Source organism: Otolemur garnettii, unplaced genomic scaffold, assembly GCF_000181295.1.
Source record: "Otolemur garnettii isolate 467f Iridium unplaced genomic scaffold, OtoGar3 scaffold00249, whole genome shotgun sequence".
Lineage (NCBI taxonomy): Eukaryota > Metazoa > Chordata > Mammalia > Primates > Galagidae > Otolemur > Otolemur garnettii.
The window spans coordinates 1,580,871-1,592,788 of record NW_003852644.1 but is presented as its reverse complement, the minus strand read 5'-3'; the positions used below and the strand labels follow the sequence as shown (position 1 = coordinate 1,592,788).

General features: G+C 39.6%; 1 pseudogene; it reads left to right on the top strand.

Annotated features, from left to right (window-relative positions):
* The first annotated feature begins 3,378 nt into the window (after window positions 1-3,378).
* Window positions 3,379-11,918, top strand: part of LOC100966427 — a 74,447-nt pseudogene continuing 65,907 nt past the window's right edge.

The window sequence follows — 11,918 nt, the reverse complement described above, 5'->3', positions numbered from 1 at the left end:
AAGAGTAACCAACTTCTTACCTACAAGGGGAAGAATATTAGGGTGACAGTGGACTTTTTAGCTGAAACTTTTGAAGCCGGAAGGGAATGATCATCTACCTTTAACCTTCTTAAACAAAATAATGTTCAGCCCAAGAGTCTGTATCCTGCTAAACTGAGTTTCATATTCAATAGATAAATCAAATCTTTTATACTGACAAGCAAACATTGAGAAAATTTGCAAAGACCAGCTCTACAGGAAGTACTCAGATCTGTTCTTCACACTGACCCTCACAAAGGACCACCAGCAAAATAGACACCAAGAAACTAATGACAAAGCCTAGCTTCCACAGTGGTTTAAAGCAGGGGTCCTGAAACTTTTTAAACAGGGAGCCAGTTCACTGTCCCTCAGACTATTGGAGGGCCGGACTGCGGACCCTGGGATGAGTTGGCTGTTAACGGATAAATGTCCTCGGCAGGCTGCATGCGGCCTGTGGGCCATAGTTTGAGGATGCCTAGTCAGGTATAAAACTAAGCAGTAGACCTTCAAAAAATAATATGAACAGAACTCCATAATACTGACTCTCTCAATAAATGTGAATGACTTGAATTCCCCATTGAAGAGACACACGCTGGCTGACTGGATAAAAATACTCAAGCCAACTATATGCTATCTCTAGTAAACACATATAACCTTGAAGGACAAAACAAGACTCAGAGTGAAGGGTTGGAAAACAATATTTCAGGCAAATGGAAATCAGAAGAAATCAGGGGTTGCAATCTGATATGCAGATATATTTGGATTTAAACCAACAAAAGTAAAGAAAGACAAATCTGGATACTATGTACTGGACAAGAGACAAGATATTTCAATCCTAAATATCTGTGCACCCAACTTAAATGTTCTCAGGCATATAAAATGAACGCTAACTGATCTGAACAGTATGATATCCTGTATTGAAGGAGAGAAAATAAGCAAGACTGACCTAGACTACTGATGTTCTATGTGTTGTTGCCGATGGACTATCCCAGTATATATTTGTATAGGACCATTGTGTTCAATGTAAATGCCCTGAAAGCTATAGTATTAGACCTCAGTTGTGGGATTAGAGAAGTACTGGGCTTTTTTTCCTGAATGGATGCCTGCACTTATGAACTAGTCATACATGTGTTTTCTCACTTATTCTTCCTAACAATGAAGTTAAGTAGTTACTATTATTTGCTCCATGTCAAAGTAGAAAAATAGAAAGCTGACAGAGAGGTTAAATATAATAGCCCACCCTAAATCACACATCCAGGAAGGGGTGGAGTTCATCTTGGAACTCTGGTGGTCTGCCTGGCTCCAGCTCAAGTCCACCACTTAATTTTTCTTCTAAGTATACCAATTATAAGCATTTTAAGTAGACTTAATTTTAATGCCTAATTCTTAACACCTGCTTCAAAGTGGTTTTCTATTAGTCTGTGAACTCTTGGCGAGCTCTCCCTTACTCACTGCAGCTAGCACAGATCCTGGCATAGAGGGAGTACGAAGCAAATGACAGAAGTAAACTATGTAATTCTTACATTTGGACAAGAGTCAGTGATTCCTGGGTGGCACCTGTGGCTCAGTGAGTAGGGTGCCCACCCCATATAATGAGGGTGGCAGATTCGAATCTGGCCCCAGCCAAACTGCAACAACAACAACAAAAAAAGGCTGGGTGTTGTGGAGGGTGCCTATAGTCCCAGCTACTTGGGAGGCTGAGGCAAGAGAATTGCCTAAGCTAAAGAGCTGGAGGTTGCTGTGAGCTGTGACGCCACAGCACTCTACAAATCATGACAAAGTGAGACTCTATTTCTAAAAAAAAAAAAAGGGGATCAATGATTCCTGAAATGGTTTTAAAACATGAGTGCAGAAATCCCATGTATTGGGCTGTGAGATTGCAGCATGAACTTGTTATTTGTTATAACTCTTTGACTCAAAGTGTTTGTTCCACCAGGGACAGCATTTACAATTTTGGCTGCCCCCAGAGGCTACTCAAAACTTCAGTAATATGGTTGATATACACCTCTAATAGTTTCCCCTAAGGCTGTCTTGCCAAGATACTTTTGTTGTTGTTGTAGTTTGACCAGGGCTGGGTTCGAACCCGCCACCCTTGGTATATGGGGCCAGCACCCTACCCACTGAGCCACAGCGTTGCCCATTGCCAAGATACTTTTGTATTTCTTAAGTCTCTCTCTGTTTAATAAGGTCAGTAGAGTTAACTCCCAAGTCAACTGTTGCCTCTACAACAAATTTTATGTTGAAAAGTCAGGATTACTTTATTAAGCCACATTGTGAGACAATGAGTGACTCTGGGAAGTATATATCACTTCCTAGAGTGAGAGGCTAGCTGGAGATGCACCAACTGTCATTTACCTTTGTCTCTACCAAGACAACAGGACTTCATATTACCTGTTTTGGTTTTGTTGCAGCCCTGATTCATGGGCAATGAAGTAACAGTGGACAGTCATAGAGCAACTCAGATTCAGAAGATTCTCTTGGCATAGCCCAGGCCTCTGAAGTCCTTGTCAAGTTGTGCCTAGGGAGATGTCCCTTGTGTCTGTCCCAGGTGGACTTCAGAATCTGGGGACCAACTAGTTAGGAAATGTTGATAGTTAAGGAAAAAGAGTGAAATTTAGCCTACACCTCTGGGAAGAAGAAATACTCACCTCTGTCCACATGTTCATTTTCTACTATACTGCCTGCTTTTTCAGAAGTAGAAGAGAATTACCTGTTATTCCTCTAGTCTCTGAAGAAATAATCAGGAAATAATTCATTCACTATTGATATATACAGCTCTTAGGTTCATAAAACCATTTTAATCTGTTAATATTGAACTCCTCAAGTCACTAACGATCAAGCCTGTTGACCTCTATCTGAAGCAAAGCACTTGCTGAGCAGAGACCACAGTTATTCCCATCCCACAAGTAAAGGACTACAAGCCAATGCCATAGGTAAGTGAGACATCCATCATGGCTGTCCGAAGTTTTGTTAAATTCAGGCAAACATGTTATAACTTGGCAAGGGAAGAGTTACCAAAAAATATCATGTTCATCCCAAAGCAAATTTAATCTTAGGAAAAGGAAGTTTTGCTCTAAGTCAGAGCGGGAAGGAACTCTTGGTCGGGTTTTCTGCACCACTGTCACTGAGTGGATTCCTTCAGTGAGTGAGACGTCAGTACATAGCTGGAAGAAGCCTAGCTGATTTGAGTCAGCTACTCAGTTCATCTTATAGATGTAATTTGGTGATGATTCTATCTTACACTTGAGGGATAGAGTGGCTGGTATGTCATTTTAAAAAATTCACACCATCCATGGAGTTCACAGTGAATATAGCATGTTGAGATTTTTTTGGGGGGGGGATGGTGTTGACGATGTCAGAATGGTGCAGGTTACTTTTGAGTGCAAAGAGGAAGTGGAGGCTGCTTTCCTTAGACGTCCAGAAGAGTACGAAGAAAAGAAGGGTCAGTCCACTCATCAAGCACATCTGATGAGGTTATAGTTTGGCTCTGATGGCAGCAGGGAGTGACCAATTTTCAAAATGACAAACCTGCTCTCTGCTATAGGACAAAGCAGCAGCCTTTTCACCAAAAGATGGAATTGGAATAAGCCCCTCAATAGCCTTTGAAAGGTTGTAGTGCTTGCTCTTCAAACCCAAGTATACATGCCACTCAGGGTAAACAAGGCTTTTCTAAGGAATATTCAGGGAGAGGTAGTTGCAAATTCTGAATATATATGTTAAGTCAGAAATCGTATTTGTGTAACTATTTAAACTTATGAAAAAATTCAGATGCTAGTTTAAAAATGTGTGTAGGTGTGTGTGTCTGAATAGTTTTACAAAATTCTTTGGAAGGAACCCTACAATTATTAAGCATCTGAAAAGCTGTCTATGTTTAATTTTTTCTCTTATTCCTGCTTTAGGATGAAAGTTGACAGCCACCAGGAAATGATTAAGCTATACTTGAACCAGTGGTTTTCAAGCTTTAGAATCATTAGAACCACCTTCAAGTCTTATTAAAACACAGATTTCTAGGCTACACTCTTGTAGTTTCTGAATTGTAGGGATCTGGGGTGGGACCTGAGAATCCATATCTTTAAGTCCTAGAGCTTGCTGATGCTTCTGGTCCACAGACTCCACTTTGAGAACCTCTGGTCTAACCACATGCATTTTTCTTTGAAAAATGAGATAAGCTACTTGGGAATCAAGTTAGTCTTTTCCTCTTCCGTGCCTCCCTCTGTCTAATCTTCCTCATCCTATAATGGAATGGTCAGAATTTTTTTTTTTTTAATCTCATAGACAGTGAGCAGGAACTGGGGTATTTGCCTTTGTTTCTTCTCTCTCCCCCCATCTTCTTTTTGACTGGCTAGTTCCTACTCATTCTTCATGTCTCAGCAGAGATGTCACCACTTCCTTGATCAGAATTAGTCAGGTAACCTTTCTGGATGCTCTTTGTATGCCCTTTAACCTACCCCAATACATAATTATATGTCAGAATTGTCTGTTATTTTCTGTCCCTCCCATAAGATATTGAACCCCTTGAGGGCATGATCTGTGTCCAGGAGGTTGCTAGTAGTGAGTCTTTGTGTTAGGTAATGAGTTCTTGGTTTCCAAAAACACGAGAATAGAAAGGAAGGTATGGATATAAGACACATTGCAAGGGAATACCGTTCTCAGTGCCTGCTCCATATTATGTGTTTGTAAATGTTTATTAAATTAAATGAACACATTAACAGAGTTTGTTGACTTAAGTGATGTGAAGAGTAAGACAGAAACTAACATTTGGGAGGTGTTAACATGTACTAGACACTGATATAGATAGTAAAGTTGAAAATGGTAATACAAAGATATGGGGAAAAATGATGGGTTTAACGTTGGTCAAGTGGTATTTAAAGTAATAGCAAATGTACAAATGGATATGCACACCTGGAGAAATGGTACAGAAGATTTATTGATTATAAATTGTAGCACTGTCATTACAAGCATTGACACAGGAATCACACATATCCGTGGCCAGCTTTGTTTAGTCCAGTAAGCCTCGCCAAGTTCTCAGACCTCACCATTCTGGTGCAAGGGAGGTCAATCTAGGCCTTGCTAGCCAGAGAGAATATTTGCAACAAAGTCTAGAGTAGTGTTGGCCTGGCCAGCAGCCCTAGACACCTGTTTATCTATAGACAAGAGTCAGAAGAGAACACAGACACCCAGGAGGGCAGTCCTTACTGGCCCACAGTGGGTCTCTCCCCTAGATATTCTGACCCTGTGACCTTCCCTTTCTTCCTTTCTCTCTTCTCTACCCTAAAGAATGATAATGCACTGGCTGAAGAGTTGGGAGGAAAGCATTGTAGGTCTTTCTTTCTCAATCCCAGTGTGGGAAGGGACATGGAACCTTGAGGGTGAACTTAAGCAAGAAAAACCAATATTGTTCTGACGACCTTTCCCTGTACCACCACACCATAATTCCTCTTCTCATTCTGTTCCTGAATGATGAGGTAATTGGTTTCCACTTATGGTTAGGTCTCATTTAGCTTAAAGTAGAAGCTCATGGGATGCTTGTTGGTCAGAAAGCCTGGTGGATGCTCTGTTCTCTCTTCCTCAAATATTGCATTCACACAAGTCCAAAGGTCCAGGTCCTTTTATTTTTATTATTAATATTTTGCTAGAGAACTACCTTTATATTTTTTTCCAGCAGAGGATTCAGGGATGGGGGTGGGCCACTGAAACAGCTGGTAGGTTAGGGGCTAAAAACTTTGGAGATGAGCTTGTGTCCAGGGTTTTTGTGCTTTAATAAACCTAATAGTGTAATCAATGCATTCTTTGTTGACAAAGATCTGATTCAACTGCTTTCTTTCCCCACCTGTAGCTGTGGATAGAAGAAATGAATTACCAGGAAATTGGAAATTACACCAAAGTGACTGAATTCATTCTCATTGGATTGTCCAAACAACCTGCATCCCAAAGTTTTCTCTTCTGGGCACTGATGTTTCTCTACATAGTAACTTTGGCAGGAAACAGCATGATCATTTTCCTAGTAGGAGTCAATCCTCAGCTCCACACTCCAATGTATTTCTTCCTCAGTAACTTGTCTTTACTAGATCTCCTGTTTTCTACCAGTACTGTACCACTGATCGTGGTGAACTCACTGCAGAACTTCCCCACCATCTCCTACAGCTCCTGTTTTGCCCAGCTTACCATTAGAGCCTTCTTGGCAGTAGCTGAGTGTTTTCTTCTTGCCATTATGGCTTACGACCGATTTGTGGCTATCTCAGATCCACTCAGGTACAACCTGGTCATGTCTTCTAGAGTATGCATTGTAATGGCTTTGGTTGTGTGGATGATAGCCTTCCTACTTACTACTATGCCAATTCTGCTCTTTCCTATCAGTTTCTGTGGGCATAATGCTGTGAACCACTTTTCCTGTGAAGTCCAAGCCATCTTTAAATTATTGTGTTCCAACACCATTTCCCTGGAGATTATGATGATGGTGTGTGCTGTCATTTCAATGCCAGTACCTTTAATTTTCATCTTTATCTCTTACCTTTTTATTCTCAGGGCTGTCTTAAGAATGCACCAAACTAAGGCCAGGCTTAAAGCCTTTTCTACATGTGGTTCTCACTTGGTTGTGGTCACCATCTACTTTGGGACACTAATATATATTTATGTGAAACCACAGATTAAAAAGTCCCAAGATATGGATAAAATTGTCTCTATATTTTATGCAGCAGTGACCCCAATGCTAAATCCCCTTATCTACACCCTGAGAAATAAGGATGTAAGAGCTGCTCTCAGGAAAGTAACTTGTGGGGCTAATGCCTCAAGCACACAATAGCATGCTGGGTAATAGGACAGTGCAAGGGCTTGAGCTGCCCTGGCCAGTTTGTATCTGTGAATGGCACTTTGGAAATGGGAAATAAATCATACAAGAACAGGATTTGATGATGAAAATATAGAAGTGCTTTGTGTCACATGCATCTTAAATAGACATAAAATGCAATCTACACAGGAGGAGCAAGGTTTGCAATGTATCTAACAGAAAAGTAATCAATAGTCTGTATGTATAAAACCTCTTGAAAATCATTAAGGCAGAAAATAAACACTCCAATAAGAAAATGGTTAATGGGCACAGACACACAATTTAGTAAAGAATAAATACACATTCACACTTATGCAACAAAATATCACTTTTCACTTCACATATTAACAAAAACATAAAAACATTTATAGCATAAATGTTGGTGAGGATTTGGGGAAACATTATTGGGGAAGCTGTAAATTGGTATAACCTTACTGGAGAGGGAGCCCTTCATCTTGTCCTCTGCATTTGCTGCTCTGGGAGCATTGGAACAGATATGCAAGGCCAGTGGCTCTGAAACATATCCAACTCAGAATAAGATGTCAACCTCTGCCTTTCACAGACTCCCACAGACTGTACATTTGAGGTGCTTGACCCTGCACCCTTCCAGACATTGAGAAAACTTTAGGGAGAATGCTGATTTCTCCTCAAAGGCAACTCCTTCACTTCTGCTCTCTTTATGAGGAAGCTGTAGAATGGGCTTCTTTGAAAAGGCACCTCTTGAAAATTCCTGCAGGGAAATAGTTGGTCCCGAACATGTGGCCCTCTTTATTTAGAAGGGAAGTTATTTTGAAGACCTTTTTTTCACACCTGTAGACATTAGTTATCAATTATAGGAAAGTAAGAAAAACTCACTTTGGCATCTCATGTCATCATGCCACCTCAATGTGTCTACACCACAGAAACGCTCATAGATTTATGTAATAGGTAGGTGCAAGAAGATTTACTAAAGCAGTCTTTGGACTTGTAAGAATTTTGAATAAATGTCCCAGTGTCCTTCAATTGAGCAGTGTTTAAATAAATCCATATTATAAATAATATCCATATTATGAAACATTGTGCAGCTTGGGTATCCCCTCTTTATGAGTCTCTCATTCTTCTAAGACCAGAAAGTCATCTGGCTATTGGACATATTCTTTCCATAATGATGAGTGACATGTAGCATGGGTGACCATGACACCTCTTAAGGCCTAGGATCAAATTAGCACTTTGTTACTTTCATCCACATTCCATTAGCTAAAGGTAGTCACACAATCAAGCTCAATATCAGTGGGGTAGGAACCACATTATGTCACTAGTGATAAGAAAATCATGTGGCTAAAGGTGTGGATGAAGACAAAGATTAAGAATTGAGAAAAATACTGCAATCTACCAGAGGGCTAGGCAGTGCTAGGGCATGGGCAAGGAGTCTGGAAACTTTACATGTGTTGGAGAAAGAAAACAAGTATATAGCCAATTCCACCACTATGGGAAGTGGGCATAGTTGATGGCTCTGGTTAGCAGTCACCATCACCTGTTGGGCCCCAGCTGACTGTGGGCCTTTTCAGTTGTCTACTGGGTTGAAAGGCAATAAGTAACCCCCCATAGCTTGAAATATATTGTTAGACTGTCTGATTTGCAAGAGTTTTCAGGAACACTTTATGTTACAAGAGCACCAACCACCTCTATCCAGGTCATCTATTTGGACTTCATGGGCAAAGGTGGTGGAGAGAACAAGCTTTGAGGAGAGTGAGGGCAGCATAGATATTCACATTACACTGGGGTACTAAATTTCTAATGGTGACAATCTCTCTGGTTATTTCCTCCAGCCATGTACCACAGCTTAAAAGGAAGAATGGAGAAAACAGATGGTCAGATTAATCTTGGCTTGGGGAATTGTGATTGAAGGTCTAGGTATGTAGCAATTGTGTTCCCAGTTCCTAGAAAGGTGTCTTGATGAGGACCAAAAACAGGGAGAATTAAAGTAATGAAGTGAAATAACTAAGGTATCAGAGAGTTGTGTTGAGAAAGCAATAGCATTTTCCACTTTATTTTGAAAACAATTAAAACATTAAAAGAAGGTAAAAGTTAGCCATAACCATTCTATTTTGAAAACAATCCTATAAAGAAGTGAAAATCTGTCCACCAAACTCACTTTCCAGAGAAACCATGGGTAACATAACACATTTTGATCATGGTAGAGAAATAACCAAAGAAAAAGAAAGAGCCATATTATTTTTTTGTTTGTTTGTTTTAAGAGACAGAGTCTCACTTTATCACCCTTGGTAGAGTGCCGTGGCATCACAGCTCACAGCTACCTCCAACTCCTGGGTTTAAGTGATTTTCCTGCCTCAGCCTCCCAAGTAGCTGTGACTACAGGCGCCAGCCACAATGCCTGGCTATTTTTTGTTGTAGCTTGGCCGGGGCTAGGTTTGAACCCACCATCCTTGGTATATGGGGCCGGTGCCCCACCCACTGAGCGACAGGTGCCACCCAAGAGCCATAATTCTTAAAAAGATTGATTTTTAGTTGGTTTAGGGAGAAACAGCAGTGGTGTTTCTTAAAATTATATTGGTTATTTCAGGGTTTTTTTCCTGGTTCCATATGAAACAAAGTACTACTTTTTCCAGTTCTTCAAAGTATGACATTGGTGCTTTGATGAGGATTACATTAAATCTGTAGATCAATTCTGGTAGTACAGATATTTTAACAATGTTGATTCTTTTTAGCTATGAACATGGTAAGTCCTTACATTTGTTAACATCTTCTGTTATTTTTTCTTCTTTTTTCTCTTAACAATTTTTTTTAGTAAATCATAACTGTGTATATGAATGCATTTATGGGGTACAATGTGCTGATTTTATATACAATTTGGAATGCTTACATCAAACTGGTTAACATAGCCTTCACCTCACTTAATTATTATGTTAAGACATTTATATTCCACTCTTAATAGATTTGACATGTACCCTTGCAATATGTACCATAGGTGAGGTCCCACCTATTACCCTCCCTCCATCAAAGCTCTGCTTTCACCTCCATTCCCCTCCTCTTCCCTCCTTCATCCTGGGCTATAGTTGTGTTTTACCATTCATATGAAAGTGTGGGGAATTATGTATTGGTTTCATAGTAGTACTGAGTAAATTGGATACATTTTCTTCCATTCTTGAGATACTATACTAAGAAGAATATGTTTCAGCTCCATCCATCTTTTTATGGCTGCATAGTATTCCATGGTATATTTATGTTTGTTAATCCATTCATGGGTCAATGGGCACTTGGGCTTCTTCCATGACTTGGCAATTATGAATTGGGCTGCAATAAACATTTTGGTGCAAATGTCTTTGTTGTAAAGAGATTTTTGGTCTTCTGTATATATATATCTAGTAGAAGAATTGCAGGATCAAATAGCAGGTCTACGTTTAGGTCCCTGAGTGTTCTCCAAACTTCTTTCCAAAAGGAATGTATTAGCTTGCATTCTCACCAGCAGTGCAGAAGTGTTCCCTTTTCTCCACATCCATGCCAACATCTATACTTTTGCGATTTTGTGATGTGGGCCACTCTTACTGGAGTTAGATGATATATCAAAGTGATTTTGATTTACATTTCTCTGATGATTAAAGATGAAGAGCATTTTTTCATGTGTCTGTAGACCATATGCCTGTCTTCTTCAGTGAAGCTTCTGTTCAAGTCTCTTGCCCACAATGAAATGGATCACTTGTTCTTTTCTTATTAATTAATTTGACTTCTCTGTGGATTGTAGTTATCAAACCTTTGTCAGAAACATAATAGCAATTATCTTCTCCAGTTCTGAGGGCTGTCTGCTTGCTTTACTTACTGTGTTCTTGACTGTGCAGAAGCTTTTTAGTTTGATAAGATCCCAGAAATATATTTTTGGTGTTGCTTCAATTGCCCGGGGGGACCTCCTCATGAAATATTCTCCCAGGCCAATTTCTTCAAGTGTATCCCTTGCACTCTTTCCAAGAATCCTTATAGTTTCACATCTTAAGTTTAAATCTTTTATCCAGTGAGAATGAATTTTTGTTAATGGTGAAAGGTGTGGGTCCAGTTTCAGTCTTCTACATGTTACCAGGCAATTCACCCAGCACCATTTGTTAAATAGGGAATCATTTAAGGATTCCCTATTTAAGGAAAACTTATGTTTTGATAGGCTTATCAAAGATCAAATGACAATAAGTGTCTGGGTTCATCACTTGGTTCTCTATTGTGTTCCATAAATCTACCTCTCTATTTTTGGGCCAGTACCATGTTGTTTTGATCAATATAGATTTATAATATAGCCTGAAGTCTGGTACCATGGTAGCTCCTGATTTTTTTTTTTTATTTCTGAGTAATGTCTTGGCTATTCAAGGCTTTTTTCTGATTCCATTTAAAATTAAGTAGTATTTTTTCCAGATCTTTAAAGTATGACAGTGGTGCTTTAATAGGGATTGCATTAAATTTGTATATTGCTTTGGGTAGTATGGACATTTTAACAATGTTGCTTCTTCCCAGCCATGAGCATGGTATGCTTTTCCATTTGTTAACATCTTCAGCTATTTCTTTTCTCAGAGTTTCACAGAGTTCTCTTTATAAAGATCATTCACGTCCTTTGTTAGTTTCATTGCTAAACATTTCATCTTCTTTGGCACTACTGTAAAAGGAATAGAATCCTTGACTGTTTTTTCGGCTTGACTATTGTTGGCGTACATAAAAGGTACTGATTTGTAAGTACTGATTTTGTATCCTGAGACACTGCTGTATTCCTTGATCACTTCTAAGAGTTTTGTAGTTGAGTCCTTGGGGTTTTCCAGGTACAAAATCACGTCATCTGCAAAGAGTGAGAGTTTGATCTCCTCTAACCCCATTTGGATACCCTTGATTGCCTTCTCTTGCCTGATTGTGATGGCTAAGACTTCCATTACTGTGTTGAATAGCAGTGGAGACTATGGGTATCCTTGTCTAGTTCCAGATCTGGGTGGAAGTGTTTTCAGTTTTATTCTATTCAATATGATATTGCCTGTGGGCTTGCTGTAGATAGCAACTATTAGTTTAAGAAATAACCCATCCTGGGCTCGGCGCCTATAGCTCAACC